Here is a 17,554-nt window from a genome sequence, read left to right on the forward strand (position 1 = left end):
AATCCCATGTGCCTACGCCCTTCTCTTTTTTTTTTCTTTCTTTCCAGCAACAAATCCAGTGAAGAAATAGATTTTTCTCATTCTGGTCCTCATCTACCACCTCTAGGAGGCTGGCTAGAAAAGCAAGGATGGTCAAGTGAACTGATTTGGTTTAGAGAGAAATGGAATAGCACCAAATATTTTTGCAGATAGAAAAAAATAGTGGCAAATTGAAAACTGTGATTTCTGGCAGCAAGTTTCATCAGCAAACATTTTCAGCACAGACCATGTCTTAAGCCTATAATCACTGGCTCTGCTTTCAGCTCCCGAGGAGGGATATGCGGCCGAGCAGTGGGGTGACGTGTTCTTTGTGGCTCTAGCATTCAGGAGAAGAAATCTATCACCAGCAGTTAGAACCTGGAATGTTTCACAGCTGAATTGTGCTGCAACACCTCTATCCCCAGTACACAAAGTATCAGAAAGGCTGAAATCTAAATTGAAGTCTAAAAATAGCATGATAAAATTCTTTCTTTCACTTCACCAGAGAGTGAGTGGACTGACATCAATATCTGGAGGGCACAACTGACTTCTTAGAGTTTCTGTGGAAAGACCACCACACAACTGCCCTTTCTCAGGAGCAGACTGACTGCCCCAGAAAATAAGGAAGGAGAAGTAATTACACTGTTGCTGAAAACCAATAATGGGTATTTGATGACAATTATTAATGGGGGAGGGGGGAGGAGATAGACTGCTGAGCAGCAGCCGACCGGTAAGGGAATTTGTATGCGATTCCAAGAGGGGGATTAATTTTTTGTTTTCTTTTCATCTCTCAGCCAGTCATTTGAACGTGACACCAAACTTTAAGCATGGGCTGTCACATCCCTATCAATATTCAATGTCACTGCACTGTGGTTACATTATCTCCACTGGATACCCCAAGTGACAGGCTCCTTGCTGTGGGGGATTGTTTTCTCTTTGACTCTAAATATGAGGCGGATGTAGTAGGAAACTGCCTTGTCAGAGGCAGGAAATTAACTAATTTTCAAGAAATCAGAGCGACATTTGGCAACAAATATTTACTTCTCTGTTTGTTTCCTACTGATACTGAACATACTTTAATCTGAAGGATGCTGAATTTGCTATATCTATGAACAAAGGGATGTTATGGCTCATTCTAAAGAAAATACCACCACCAATTCCTCCAACTCCTAGAGTACACACTCCTGCTGCTAGATGTCCATTTGTCTTTCAGGAATAAAAGGACCTGTGAGGAATGTAGAGAAGGACAGCGTGCAATTGCTCTGACTTTATATCCCATCCTCAGAATCAGTTTCCCTACACTACCTTATCTATTCATTGAATTTTTAATTGAATGCCTGCCTCAAGCTCCATTTAAACATGGTGGCATCATCCAAAGTTGGCCATTAGCGATTGGAGATCACCAGATGGGGAAAGTGGGCAACGAGGAGGGTTGAATTAGGGGTTGCTGAGAGAGAACACAGATATGTGTCACCCTCTCTGTGCCTGGCATGGTACTGGGCACTTGTCATACATTATTTCATCCAGTTTCACAAAGCCCATTTACTGGTTCCATGTTTTGTTTTGTTTTGTCTCCTCCCCTCAACCCACTAGCGATGCAAGATAATTTATGTGATTTTTCTGGATGGGTGACCCCAAATGTGACTCTAAGTATATCCATCACAATAATTTTGAACTCTCCCCTTTTCTGTCTTTGTCAAGCTTAATGAGTAAAGTCCATCAAATTATACTTGAAATATTATTTTCTGGGATTTTAATTACTCTGATCATCTAAGCTCTCCAACTGCCTTCGCAAAATATTGTCCCCGCGTGCTCTATTCTAGTTTGTTTCCCAGCTTACTTCTACCCTATCTTAAAAGTAATTTAAAATTTCTGAATTTATAAAATATATAAAATTGGGGTGGCTGGTTTAAACTCCAAAGGGTTGATTGCAAATTTCTTCTAAGGAATTAGGCCTCCTGCTCTATTTATATCCCTGTTCAAAGGTAAGTAATACCCTGACAGAGTCAGGGAGGCAGACTGAAAGTCAGAACACCCTGCTCCACCCCTTACTAGCATGTGATTGAGGGCAAATAACTTCTCTATGCCTCAGTTTCTTCATCTGTAAAGTGGGGATAATGAGAGTATCTGCTTCATTAGATTGTGAAGACTAAATGAGTTAAAACATACAAAGCGCTAAGAGCAGTGCCTCTACATAAGAGACACCATTACCAGTATTTCAACTATCAGCATCATAATCATCACCATGACAATGCCCTCCAGGATCAGGTGCCTGACTACCTCTTTGTGCCAGTTATCAATTTATTGCTTCTCAGCTCAAAACACATCCTTCAATGCCTGCACTGCAAAGACGGAGGTGAGCCCTTGAAATAGTTTTTCCTTTGCCAGTTGGAAGCTTTATCAGTAGCGGTTGCTAGAGAAACCAAGCAGAAGGAGAGAGCTTTCCTCCCCAGTTCCCATGTGGTCTCTCACAGGCTCCTTAAGTGGCGCGGCTCCTCCAGCACCTGGTTCCCACTGCCTATGTGGTCTCCCCAGGGTCCAACTCCTGCAGGGCAGGTGGCCCCTCCAGTACCCCGTTTCTGCAGGCACAGGCTCCCTCAGTGTCCCCATCCTGCTGTGTGGGCGGCTGCTTCGGCACGAAGTCCCTGCAGCATGCACAACTTCTCTGGTGCCAGGAGGTTAGCAGCTTCGAGAAACCAACAGCTTTCCCCAGCACGCCTCTCAAGAGGTTGTTCAGGAGAGTGCGTCTGGTGAGACTACTCTTTGGTAACACTTTTCTTTGGCACCCTGGATGGTAGATTTCCAGAAAGTTCTGGAGATGCACTGCCAGCAGGTTAGACTGGTGTGGCACGACAGCGACTTCTTGGCCATTCAATCTACACTGGCCATGCCCCTCTAACGAGATCTGGATGTTTACCAGGAGCAGGGAGAGGGCGTAGATGCTGCTCCTTATATCTGTTATTCCTTTATTCTTATATTTTCCTATATACTCTTTACTTCCTCTGAGTTACTCCCTCACTATTCCCTGTTAAAAATCAATTATTCTTTAGATTATCCTTTCCAGTTATGTTACTGTGTGGGCTATGTCTCCTGACTGGACCTTGACTGAAACATTCTCTGACCATATCCCTTTGCCCTTGCTATGTACCTCCCGCCACCTCAACCTTCCTTTTGATCCTCACATACTCCAAGTCTATTCTTATCTTAGCATATTTATTCTTTCTGCTGCTTCTGCTTGGAGTGCCCTGGAATGCCACCAGATCTTCATATGGCTGGCTCCTTGGGCACTTTCCAGAATCCCCAATCTGAAATAGCCCTACCCAGCCCCTACGGCCTCCATCACTCTCCAGGATATGCCCCTAGTTTATCTTCTTCATAATATTTATCACTGTCTGATTTATCTTGAGCTTGTATTGGCTTCTTTCCCTAATGAAATGTAAGTTCCATGAGAGAAGAAACCGCCTCTCTTGTATATTACCATAGCTCCAGGGTATATAGTAGTGGCAGGTATGAAAGCACCTGGTAAATAGTTGTAACAGATAGATGGGAAGGAGGGAAGGGAGGGAGGGAGAGAGAGGTGAGGGAGGATAAATGGAGAGGAAGGAGGAAAGGAAGGAGGGAGGGTAGGAAGAATTCATCACCTTAGCCTTCTCCCATTCTAAGCCAGTTCTCAATCTTAACTTTATGAATGAATCAATTATTTTTATTACCCACTCTCACAATCACTGAGGTTCAAAATCCTGGAATCACCCAGTTACTTCCCATAGACAGTCACTGAGATCCAAAGATTTTCCTTTGAACTTGTCCTTTTACTGCTACCCCCTCTTTTCCAGTAGTACATCATTTTGGTCAGGTTTCCACGGTCTCATGACTATTATCTTAATACCCTCTTTGCCGTCCTCTCTAATTCTACATTCCCTCCCCATTTTAACCGACTCTGAATAGTGTTGCCAACCAATCCTTTTAAAACACTACATCTCATTGCTTCTCCTTCACAAACTAATTGTCTACCTTTTGAGGCCCTCCTAAACTGGCCCGAGGCTACCTAACAAACTGCACTGTCCACCACACCACAGTGATCCTTCCTTTCTGGTCAGACTGATTTTCCCAAGTCCATCCTCACACCAGAGCATTCACTCACAGCTCAAACTCTCCTCCCAGGATGCCTCCATTGACAGCCACAAGTTCACTCATGGGCTCCTTCTCTCAACTACTAGAAAGTCCAGAAAATACATGGAATACTTTCTTATAAATGTATGTCGATGTCATCTCATCATTATACCAAAAGACATTTGTATGCTCCATAGCTCGCTGTGGTTCCAGGTACAGTGCTGAACATCAGGTGGAGGTGCTCAATGATAATCAATTGACAGGGGACAGTGATCAATGCTAATCAATTGCTAGTCTCCACACTGAGGTCCTGTACGAGTTCTAAGACCCAGAGAACCTGCTTTGTGGTTGTATAAGTCCTGATCCATGAGAATGCTCTAGAACACTCAGATATCATCTGGCCAAAATCATAATTTTTCTCATCATTCATACAGTAAATCCAATAGAACACATTTCACATGTAGCTAATATGGAAAACTTTATTTAGAAATAAATTGGCAATAAATATTTTTCACAAATTTTCTGTGAGTGATGAATGGTCTTATGAATTTTATTTCCTATACCCAGGAAATTTCATATTCAAAGATCATGTCACCGGGTACAGAACAGTGTGTATAGTGCTACACCTTTCATCTAAGGGGCGGGGTGTTGTGAATACATGTAGCTAAATTATTAAAAAGCAATTAAAGGGTACACCAAAATTGAACAAATATGGTTCCCTATAGGTGGAGGGCAGGAATAGGTTTTGGAGAGAGGGAATGAAAGCCCTACTTCCCTGAATGTACATTGTTTTGAACATTTGATTCTGAAGCAAAAGTTTGTGTTATATATTTTTAAAAATAGCAACCACTAAAAATAGAAAGCAAACTAAAACAAGTAAGTCTAATTGTGCATTGAGTTATCTGTGCATTGAAGTGGTGGTTTAACTACACCAAGGGGAATTAATTAGTGTCTGCAATTTAACCATACGTCCCTGGCGGGATATGTCCTAGGAACACAAATAACTGCAAATAAATCTTACATTGCTTTTAGTTATTACATTATTAATAATATCAAAATTATTCTGAAACTATATGCATATATTATATGTATATACCAAATATACTATTATAGATATACTATATACATACATATAGTAGGATATACTATTATATATATAATGAGTAATTATGTTCATGTATTAGGGACCACATTTTTTAGTGTCAAAGAATTACAAATACATGATTAAAGATGTTAAGTAAAGCCATGTAATCCTAAATTTGAACTAGAGATAACAGTATGAACTTGCGTAATGTAATTTCTCTTTTTAAAAAATGTCCCAGTTGTCTTCTAAAATTGCCTTGTAACAATGACCAACCCAATACTATGAGTGCCCTAAGGACTAAATTGTGGTTTCTAAATATCATTTTTACTAAAAGAAACCAGGCTCCCTTGGAGACAAAGCCAATTCCAGATCTGGGGTAGGAAATATATAAGATGAGCCTAAAATGCCTTGTCATTTCAGAAAATGAGGAGCTTCTAGGTTGATGTCAAAGGATTAAGAAACTAATTTGAAGGGACTCACATTAGTCAAAGATGGGACAATTTGAAAAGGAATAATTTCTGCAAAGAAGAAACAACGAATATGTTAAAAATCCATGAATTCATAATGTTATAGATACACACGCACACACTTTTTGTTTGCCTTTGTAGTAGGATGCTAGAAAAACAATTATTAGTGTGAAAACTCATACATACAAAGAATTAAACATTTATCCTATCTTGCTTTCATAAATTGAGCTTCAATATAATCAAATAGATGTTATTTTAGAGAGAGAGGAATGCTAGCTAAAAATAAAGACAGAATGATAGAATTAGAATATAACTATTTTGCAACCCCTAAATGAAATAATGAATATAGGCAATAATCTCCATTGCAGGTAAAAAGCTCATGGGGAATTTTATGCAGGAAGGTTCAGGTTCCCAATACCTGAACTAGTGGTCAATCTTAACACAACAGGAGAAAGATAGTCAGGCATGATTTGCTCCATTATATGATACAACAGAATGACACAACACTAACCATGAAGTACTCTTAGCAAAAAAAAAATCAAATCCAAATACATCAAGTCTGTAGATCTAACTACCAGCTTTTTGGAAGTATGGGGGGGAAAAAACACATTATTAACCTCAGAGATAAAATTAGCCAAATTCTGCAGAACAAACAACCTGGATTCTTCAGCAACAAGAAGTAATAAAAAAGGGAGAATACGCAGACTGAAGAAGACCTAAGACACATTTCTTAATTTGAATAAATCAACTGTTAAAACAAAATTATGTGATAATTGAGGAAATTTTGAGCACTGCCTGTTTGGACAGTTCTGGAGGCCAGAAGTCCAAATATCTGATGGTATTAAGGAATTCTTATATTTAAGCCTTTATTGTGGGGGGATATGTACCGACATATTTATGGATTAAAAATATGTCTAAGAATTGCTTCAGAACATTCCAGACTGGGAACAGGATAGGTATGACAGACTGAATAATGTTCCCTCATGTATGTCTATATCCTAATCTGTGGAACCTGGAATGTTACTTTATATGGCAAAAGTGATTTTATAGACATGATTAGGTTAAGGATCTTAAAATGGGGAGATTATTCTGGATTTATAGAGGTGGGCCCAATAAAATCGTAAGTGTCCTTATAAGAGGGACACAGGAGGAGTTGGAGTAGAAGGAGATTGGAAAGATGCGCTTTGAAGGCGCAGGAAGGGGCTAGGAGACAAGGAATACAGGAACCACTGGATGCTGAAAAAGGCAAGGAAACGGATTCTCCCCTCCAAACCTTCAGAATGAGCCAGCCCTGCCAACACCTTGTCCTCAGCCCTGTGAAACGGTAGTGGCCTCCAGAACTGAAAGAGAAAAACATTTGTGTTGTAGGAAGTTGCCGCGTTTGTGGTACTTTGTAAGAGCAGCCACAAGAAATAGGAATGCAGTGGGCAAGGGAGTAGCAGACCAGAAACCAGTTTGCCCCTGTGTTAACAGCTGTTGAATTTGTGTGATGGGAGTTTATTATACTTTATCTAGTTTTGCATATGTTTGAAAATTTACTCAGTAAAAAGTTTTTTTAAAAAGTCTTGCTCTGCAGCTGACTCGGTGGGAGAAAATATTTGGAAATCACATGTCCAATAAGGCTTAAATATCTGTGATTATAGAGATGTTACAACTCAACAATAAAAAGAAAATTAACCCAATTAAAAAATGGGCAAAAGACTTGAATAGACATTTGTCCAAAGAAGACATACAAATGGCAAAAATAAAAAAAAACACATGAAAAATGCTTAACATCACTAAGATCTGGGAAATGCAAATCAAAACTACAATGAGATTTCATTTCACACCTATCCAAATAGCCTCTATGAAAAAGAGAACTACAAGTGTTGGAGATGATGTGGAGAGATAGGAACATTTATTCACTGTTGGTGGGAATGTAGAATGTACCGCCACTGTGGAGGACTGTTTGGGAGTTCCTAAAGAAGTTGAATATAGACTCGCCGTGGGACCTGGCAATACCACTACTGGGTATATACCCAGAAGAACAAGAGCAGTAACACAAACAGACATCTGCACAGTGGCATTATCCACAATTGCCAAAAGGTGGAAACAACCCAGGTGTCCAACAACCAATGAATGGATAAACTAACTGTGGTATATTCACACGATGGAATATCATGCAGCCATAAGAAGAAATGAAGTTGTAAAGCATATGACAACATGGATGAACCTGGAGGATATTTTATGTTGAGTGAAGCAAGCCAGACACAAACGATCAAATCTGAACTATAGTGTGTAACATATTGTATGATTCCATTTACATAAAATGTAAACCTAAATCAATTTATAAAGATGAAATTTGATTTTTTAAAAAGTCCTCCTTAGGGAATTTTTTTTGAAAGTCCATTTTAAAGGTACAGTTTCAAGTTTCATGTAACTGTCCCAGATCCAACTTGAGAATGTTATTCCAACACTGGTTTTGAGGAGTGGGGGCTCTAAGGGAGGTTGCTTGGGACAGACTATCACATGCACAACGGTGACCTTGGGCAAGGTGCTTAATCTCTCTGAGTCTCAGTTGCCCTCAGTTGCCCCGTATATCCAGGTTAATAACAGAGCCTTCATCTCATTGGGTTGCTAGGAGGATTAAAGTGAAATAATCATTTAAAGTATTTGGCAGATTATCCGGCACACAGTTATCTCTTAAAAAAGATTAACTATTGATATTATCACACTACATCTCATTTCCAGATTTCCAACATTTTGAAAATGTCTCAAATCAGTCTATCATTACGATTTGTACAATCCTCCAAGACATATTTGTGACATAAGTGTTTAGAGTCTATTTAAACCACAAATACTCTGTTTTTAAAAGAAGTTATTTTTGTTTTCATGGTCTTCTGAGCACCTTAGAACCACAGGTGTCAAGTTAGGCACCACAGGGAGGCTGTAAAAGAAATCCCTAACCTAAGAAAATGGGCAGGTTCCAAATAGTCTACGGTCCCTCCCGCAAAAGTGTTGATGCTCCTGATTTGTTCTTCACCGTGGAAGTAAGAATAAGAACTCTTTATTATCCTGTATAAACCAAAGGGAGTCCTACCTTGTCCTGTCCTTAACTGCCATCTTCCTCTGAGGACCAGCTCTTTCGAGAACACCTTTGCAGCTGCTATATTGTGCCCAGCTCATTTTCAGAAGTGCTCCATTTTCTGCAAAGTATTGGCAGCAGGCCCTGGGGGAGCTTAAAGCTGGGGTCAAGGCTGAGGCCCAGAGGCTACGAAATAATCAGCATTTTCCAAAAAGCCTTTGCCCCTACACTGGGATGCCCCAAACTCACCGAGGGCAGGAGGCACACATGGAATTGGTGGTAGTGATGGGGTTCGCAGGGCCTTCAATAGTTAGGCTCGTTCCTATTGAGAAACGCTGGTGAGGCAGGGAACCCACCATCCCAGGCAGCCTGTATTCCCCTGTTATCCCAGAACTAGGCAGGGTGAGCAACGAGCCAAGGTGGACCTCATCCACGCAGTATTGGCAACCAAAAGAGACATTTCCCTCTTAGGGGATTATATAGACACTTAATAAGCAAACTAACGAGTGAAGACTAAAATAATGGTTTTTTTAAAAAAGGACTCTGTAGGCTTTTGACTTTCTTGAAGAAAATTACTATTGACATCGGTATAACTAAACTTGAAACAGTTGGCATAAAATTCACTGAGGTGGCCGAAAGCAAAGGGTAGCTGTAAAAGTTTAAATCAATGCTGCCACTCTTACAGTTATCTATATGTCTTTCAAGGGTTTCTCATTAGGGAAATTGCAAGAACAAAACATTTACAAACTGCAGCTGGACCAAGTTTACCCCTTAAAGCCATGTGCCATGCATGGAGATGAGGGCACTGAGGAAACGCTGCCTGTTACCAGATTTTTATTAGGCTCGTTTTCACATTTTTTTGAGGAGCTAAGCATATGCGCTGGTGTTTATTTTTATGACTTAGTAAAAAATGACCAAACTGACCAAAAATGTTGACTTTCAAGGTTGCTGCATTTATTTTACATGGCTGTCATCGTTTGAGTGTCTATTTTTTTTGGTCAATCAAGCTCGAACTCTGAGGCAAGGCAGAGGCTGAACATGCAGATACGGGGTCACAAGTCACCCCCTGAGACTGCAGGAAGGCCAGCCTCACGCCCCCACCCGCCACCCTCCCCATCCGGTCCCCACAGGGTAGCGCAGACACTTTCTGAGTCATGCTTTTCTCCTACTGCCCTGCCTCCGCTTGACCCTGCTGAGTGTGTGAGCTCTGGAGAGGACGGCTCAAGGGGGTCCGGCTGCAGGAAATACCATTTCGTAGACATAAACATTTAAGCCTTTAAGTAAAAGAACTACAGAAACAGCCTGAGCTCTAAAGAAAGAGATAATGCTAGCCAGACTGGGGTAGGAACCAGGAGTGGCCTACTGTCATAGCTTGCCTGCCGATGAGTAAATAGCTTGCGTTTCTGACTTCTGACTTGTCGAGCCCTGAAAACACCCCGAGGTATCAGGTAGTCTCCGCTGACTTACTGATATGCTTATTAATATGAGTATTGTTTTAATTTGCTGCCCGGCTTCCAGGTTCCTTCCAACCTGAATGTGGCAATCTCTGTTGGTAAGGAATGTTAAGTCCACTGTTTTGGGGGTGAGTGAGGGCAGCTGTGGGACTGGGAAAACCACATAGGATCACACAATTAGCACAGAACTGCACTCAGGATTTCAAGAAGCAAGAGCTATCAACTGGGGCTTGGAGGGGTGGGGTAGGCTGTTGACATTTCTAAATCACATCCTTCGAGATGCCTCTTCTTAGGTGTCAAGCCCTGATCAGCAGTGCCCACGATGCAGGTAGGTGTGGCAGAATTGGAAGGATGCTAGAAAAGCCTATCCCGATCAAAAATTACTCCCAGGCCAGCAAGCCTGGTCCCCGAAAATCTTGTTTCTAGACCTTTGAATAAAGTTGTGGCCATCTCTCAAATGCTGATTTAGTCTTCCCTGAAAGAGCAAGAAATTGACCTGGTTAGCAGCATAGCCCCCCAAATTACAATTAACCAGGCAAATGAGGCAATAGGGGCAAGTCGTAGAGGGTGCAGAAGAGGCACGTGAAGTGGATTTAGGATCCAATACCAAGCTTTAATTGGAACTAAAGCCCAAATGCCCTATAAATAACAGCTGGTTACTACTCTCTGGAATAGCTTATTTGCTTTTTTGCTAACCCTTACAGCCAGTTTCCTTTTCTCTTAGTCTAGGTTTCAGTAGGGGCTGACACATCGATACAGACTATGATAGCAAAAAAACGGATACATCAATTGACTTTTTTCTTTATTTATCTCCAACATCCTAATGGCATGAAGTATGGTGGCTAAGAGACAAACTTGGAGAGCTATTCCTGGGGTGAGTCTGAAGCAAATGACCAATTTGCTTTCAGGATTCTGTCACTCAGATTTTGGATCTCTGGGACTTATCCCATTGAACCTTAGAAGAGAATTCTTCTTCTGTATAGGCTGCAGTAGTTTGGGACAAGAAGCCAAGTTTCCATTGCCATGGCTGCTCAGAGAGGATCTAAATGTTGACAACGTGGAAAACAAAGATGGGACCAAATTTATTCTGAAATTATGTGGTTACGCTTGACTAAACCGTTTCAGTTGGAAGGATTCACAGTCACTAACAGATGTACAGGATCAGATGAAACATACCAGGTGAGACCCTGCCCCTCTGGCAAGCAGGAGGGCAAAACATCTTAAAGAAACACAGCTCTCCTTCATCTGCCAATAAGCAACTCTAATCAGTACACTTGCGCTAAAGCAACCCTCTAGAACAATTTCCATTCTGTAACTACAAGAGTTGGCAAATGCCATCAGCAAAACAAAAGTAAATTCCACTGAGTAGCAATAAATCCAGAAAATTCTAGAGACAGGGATTCAATGCAGGGAGGGAGGACTGAATCCATTTGCAAGGTTAGATGGTGAGGGGGCATCATTATCAATCTGCATTGGTGGGACATATCTGTTGCAAAACCACAGCTTATAGCCAGGGCAGTTGTTTATTTTCTCATTTATAGGATATTAAAGGAAATAACTCAGTCAAATTGCTTTGTGTAATTGCCACAAGTCGTCATCCTGGTGATTCTTTTCTCCTAAGTCCACTAAATAATTTTACGATTTCTACTGGGGACTTTTTTTTTCCCTTTAAGAAGTACAATTGAAAGATCCTGTTTTTATGATGAATGGGAGCTACAGAATTATCTTTTGAGGCTTAGCATGCAATACAATCACATAAAATTCTCTCGGCTGAAGAAATGTCATCTTTATATCAGCAGCAACAGAAGGGAAAAAATTGTTTTCCGCCTGGGGTGGCTCTGATAAGGGATTTAGAACCCATCCCGTTATGGGCTCCAAGATATAATGGGATGCAGCCCAATATACAGTGTCTGCATCTCCCTCCTCTGTAGCTAATGTGCTCACAGCTGTTCTATGAGTCAGGGCGGCTGGAGGGGAGCGAGCCAGGAAAGAAAGAAGCAAAACGAGTCACTGAAAATGTTTCATGTAATTTTTTGTCTAACCTACATTTGCCACGGCTGCTGTAGAACTGTCATCAGTAAAGTGAGATAAAGGGCATTGAGCAGAGTCTAAAACACGACGACATGTGGGAGTGACTGAGAAATTCCATCAAGAGTTTTACTTTTCATAATCGTGTTTCTGGAGCTAACAGGTTCATACCATGTTAGCAAATTAAACGATCACACAATCTTGATGCTTCCTTGAATCATTAAAGTCTTCTTGTTTAATTAATGACAAATTAGGTATCTACCTAGTGGGGTTTCCATTGATACAGCAATTAATTTTTCTCTACAATTTCTAAACTCCCAGTCAAAATGCATCAGAAACACTCAAGTTGTAATGGTTACTCTTGAGTTTATAAAAATCATTTCGGTTTGGATATTGCCTAGTAATTAAGCTTGTCTTAGTAGACATGTAACAGGTACCTTGACTGTGCACACTGTGAAGCATATGGGCTTATCTGGGGTTGACAGTGGGTGCTCTGGTTCATAAGCCTGGTGGCCATAACTCTGCCAGAACTTTTCTTCTTATTCGTCCAATGTAATTGTCTTTCTGCCAACTTCCACGGGACAAAATAAAGAGGAACCTCTCTTTCCTCAATCACCGGGCATCTTGCCAAATGTTGACCTCCTTAAATATTGATTGATGGAGCTCAGTGGGTAGTTATATCACTGCTTTAAAGCAAAGGAACTTCAAGTTGACCTGTACAATCCACAGGGGAGTCTGCTACCACAGCCCCGTTTTAAATGATAATCCATCTCCTGTCTATTTTCTATTCTACTAGTCAAAATCCCAGTCATCTTTTCTTCCCCAGGCTATCTTTTTCAAAGCCAGCATCACAGGCAATTAAGTGTCAAGTGTCAATGACAAAGAAACTGATGATGACGGGTGACTAAGATATCCTCCCCCCACATATTCCACCATGTTAGTATTGACCCCGTAATCAAAAATCTGTTTTCTCTGTACCACATTGTTTTAGCTATCTAGATTCTTCCCTACACACTGGGAAGCACTCCTCTCTTCTTTGAACACCCTTCCCTAGACAAGCCCAGAGGATTCACTTCTACCTCCTCTTACCCTCTGCCCACCCTCTTCTCTAGAGCAATATTTGTCAGAGAGAGAAGCAAATGGACTGGAGGCACTGTCTCCCTCAAATCCTGTCCCTGAGGTCATGGTGATTTTCTTCTGAGCTCCACAGAGGGTCCAGGTCTCAGTGAGTCACAGAAGTGATGTTAAATCGTCCTCAGAGCCTGAGCTCTGGCCTGGGCTTGGGTCTTTCTCAACCTGAAAGACCCCAATTGAGCCAGAGCAGTTGACAAGGCAGGAGTTCGCCCTAAGACCCTAGCCATTGGGTGTAGGGACCACAGCAGGCGCTAAACCTTTGGTCACAGCCCTTAACAAGCACTCCATTGCCTCAGCGCCTTGTCTTCCCTTCCACCCTCTGTAGAAGGTGCTAAGAGCAGAAGGTGCTAGGAGCTGGCCAGAGGGCAGAGGCAGAAAAAGCAGGGTGTGGATTATCAATTGGGTTTAGCAGGCCCTTAATGGAGGCTATGAGCCACAAGCAAACATCTCTCCACCTTCCAAAATTTCACCAGGAAGATATGGGACTCTTGTTAGTTTTCTAAAAGAAGGCTTTTTAAAAAACGTAGATTTTTTTGGTTACACAGTTTTCATGGCACCATAACTGCTACTACTGAATAAGTTATTAACATCATTTATTGAGCCCTTATTGTATACAAAAAAATATTGTTTTTCTTATTCTATTATTCAAGATGGAAAAATCTTAAAGAGATTCATTAATCTAGTAAAGGCCCATAGCTTGCAAGCGGTCAGGCACTCAAACCTAGACAATCTGATTCCAGAGCTTACGTTTTAAATCTAAACACCTCAAATCTCTGCACTCCTTAGGGGTAAGATAATTAAGTCTCTTCGTGAGCCCCTCCCTAGATCAAGCCCCCAGAACTACCGCCTGTGAGTCGCAGTGAACAAAGCTGCAGCGGCCACAGGGACCTTACACTGGATAAGAAAGAGGCGGGAGTTTTGTTTGACTGAGGGTTTCTGTAAATAATAACTCTTCAGCGGTGAGAGAGCTGTCTGCTCAGTGTCCACCTGTTGTCCTCCCCTTGTGGATCAGAGGTGAAGAGTCAAGACTGGACTCGAGGGTCTGGCATCTTCTTTTATTGTCCTGAAGCAAAGACTTTCTTAATTGGGGGAATGGGGATTTGAGATGAGGAGGCTCTGCTTTCTCCTTCTGAAGAACTGCATTTAGATCTTCTTTAATTGATACGTGTGGTCTGAAAACCAAATTTCATCGCACCTGAACATTTCACTGGTGGGGGGGGAGTTATTTTTAACTGAAATATTTTCAGTTACTAGAATTCTTAGAGAACTGAAAGTGTTTTAGTGACCTGTAAGGCAAATGCAGATCCCTGAAGTTTATTATAAATTATATTATTTATATGTAATTTTTCAATGTTACTTCCTTTTACATTTATCAGTTGATAATTCAGTATCTAGAATAACAAACTACTCTGTGATGAGTTTAATCCCCATATAAATGCTACCAGTATTTTCTCCACCCTTGTTTTGTCTTTCCTTTCTATTCGTTTTAATTCATGCAACCTTAATATATGTTATGTATTATTACTTTTTCTGTATGTATGCATTTTATGTGTTCATGCATGATTATATGAAGTATACTTAAGTTTTTTCTTGTATGATGAAAAGGTAAACGTTAAATGTACACATTGTTTATTAAGTTAATCATATAGAACTTGGCAGAAATAAGTGCTTTACATTTTCTTATCAGATGGAATTTCAAACTAAGAAGGTATTTTGGATGATTGTTTCTCTTGGAAATTTAGACAATTATAGTCAAGTGGCTTTAAAATTCAAAAAATGGCTAAATCCAGTACTTATTTCCATAAAGGCTTTCATTCTTACGATGTGTAGGATCAATTTACCCAGCCTTAGAAGGGAGATACAGACCCTTGTTACAAATACCTATACCAACCAATGAATGAACTCACAGGTATTCACTGTGTATGAGGACTGAGCCCTGAAGGTGACAGGGCAGAACACAGAAAACTAAGGCTCTAAAATAGTGGCCTCTAAGGGACAAGGAAGAGATTGACAGGAGGCAAAATAAGAGCAAAAAGAGGGAGAAATCACTGTAGACCACATAAAGAAGGGTGTGCCAAGGCAGTAGAATTTAGGATGACTCTAGATGGATAGACAGGATCCAACCAAGTAGAGAGACCACACGGTGGCAGGGACGACGAGGCTCTGCATCCTGAACGTCTCCTCCTGCTAAAGAGAAGGAGATCGAGCTGCCACCGTTTCTCCACGCCTGGGAATAGAGATGGGAACAGGAAGGTCACGCCAAATTAATGAGGGGAAAGAAAAAAGCTGGGACTCTCCCTCTTTCTCTTTGAGGTTGCAGAGGAAGAGCAAAGAGGGATCAAGGCAGTTAGGAGGCAGTGAGAAAGGCACGAAGATGAGTGAAGTCCAGACAATGAGGTGTTTGGCCTGTGCCTGTAAAGCAGGAGAGGTGGAAGGCATATGTCGGTAACGAAGCAATCAAATAAGAGCAAGAAAGGATAAATGGAGGTGTCCGCGCACATCTGCCTTCCTTTCCTTTGAACCAAGGGTGGGGGTGGGGGCGCCCCTGGTAACCAGTTGCATAGTTACTGGTTGCCATTTCTCATATTCACTTTCCTCAAAAACATTTGAAATAAGTTCAGTGATAGATTGTTCTCCAGGCACCGGAAATTCAAGATTACTTTGTACATTTGGAATGAACAGTATTATGTGTGGGAGCTCAAGGACTGCCGTTCACTGTTAAACGCCCGTTGGGTGAGCACCCTCCAAGCTTACTCTGAAAGCCAGCACCGCTGGGTCAAGTTGGAGTAGTACATCTCGAACAAGCGTGCACTTATGCATCCGCTATTATGCTGTGAGGACCACACACTGGAATAAGGCTCCACATTCTGCCTGAAGGCACCAATAACTACATTTTAAATTCACTCTCCTCTGCCTTTCTGTCTCTGTCTCTGCTTTTTTCATCTCCTTTGTGTATCTGAGCATTGAATTTTCTGTTAGAGAATTAACAGTTCCTTGTCCTTTCTGGATGTGGTGAGAAAGAAGGCTGGTGGATGGGGTGGTCATATACTGAACCTGTTACCTGATTCATTATTAGAACATAAGTAGATGAATAATTATCTACAGCACTGTCCCTAAATTATTATTATGCATATACCCATCAATAAGAAAATTGTGCACACATGTCTCTAATGTTTGTTTCATAAATCATATGTATATACTTTAATACGCACATAAACATTTTTATAAATAAAATTTGAATGAGTCAAGTGAAAAAGTAGAGAAAATTTCTAAAAGGGTCTTCCCACACCCCAGTGTACCATCAAGTGTACCCCTGCTTTGGAAATCACTGCTCTAGAGGTTCCACCTTCACCTCTAAGAGCCCATCTTCATTAGATCTGGGTCAAGTGGCAAACAGCACTTGATTTTGGCAATGACTGATGGGTTTTTTGTTTTGTTTTGTTTTTTTATTTATTTTTTATTTATTTTTTATTTATTCCTCCTCCCCCAGTTGTCTGTTCTCTGTGTCCATTTGCTGTTTGTTCTTTTTTGTCCGCTTCTGTTGTTATCAGCGGCACGGGAATCTGTGTTTCTTTTTTTTTTGTTGCGTCATCTTGTTGTATCAGCTCTCCATGTGTGCAGCGCCATTCCTGGGCAGGCTCCACTTTCTTTCGTGCTGGGCGGCTCTCCTTATGGGGTGCACACCTTACACGTGGGGCTCCCCTACGCGGGGGACACTCCTTGTGCACATAAGCACTGTACGTTGGCCAGCTCCACACGGGTCAAGGAGGCCCGGGGTTTGAAGCACGGACCTCCCATGTGGTAGACGGACACCCTAACCACTGGGCCAAGTCTGCTTCCCAACTGACGGGTTTTGAGAGCTGGGTCTCTGAGGCAACATTTGAGAGTATCTCCAAAGCACCACTACTTTACACAGTAACTGTGGTGTGTACAGTCCTGCCTCTACCAGTAGACAGCAAGCCCTTTGGGGCAGGCATGTTGCCTCACTCTTCTTTATATCCTTCACATCTAATGCCGTGCCTGGCTGATAGGAGAAGGTCAGTACAATATTACTGAGTGGGTATTTCCCACCTCCGGTAAGCTGTCTACTTCTCAGCCTTCTCCCAACTTCTGGAGTGAAGGCAGAGCTATCGAGAAAACTAGGCAGAGAAGACAGTAAAGGGTCTAGGGAAAAACTTACACAACTCTTTCACCA

The 17,554-nt window shown here is 41.4% G+C and overlaps 1 protein-coding gene and 1 long non-coding RNA gene across 2 annotated transcripts in view; one reads left to right on the plus strand and one right to left on the minus strand.

Annotated features, from left to right (window-relative positions):
• The window catches only part of DISC1 (DISC1 scaffold protein), a 373,484-nt gene that overhangs the window by 45,879 nt on the left and 310,051 nt on the right, over positions 1-17,554 (minus strand). The gene's annotated exons all lie outside the window — the stretch shown is intronic.
• Positions 11,174-12,430, plus strand: LOC131280862 (uncharacterized). The gene is made up of 2 exons (XR_009188514.2): positions 11,174-11,376; positions 12,264-12,430. It is a non-coding gene; the product is annotated as an uncharacterized lncRNA (long non-coding RNA).

Source organism: Dasypus novemcinctus, chromosome 13 (assembly GCF_030445035.2).
Source record: "Dasypus novemcinctus isolate mDasNov1 chromosome 13, mDasNov1.1.hap2, whole genome shotgun sequence".
Lineage (NCBI taxonomy): Eukaryota > Metazoa > Chordata > Mammalia > Cingulata > Dasypodidae > Dasypus > Dasypus novemcinctus.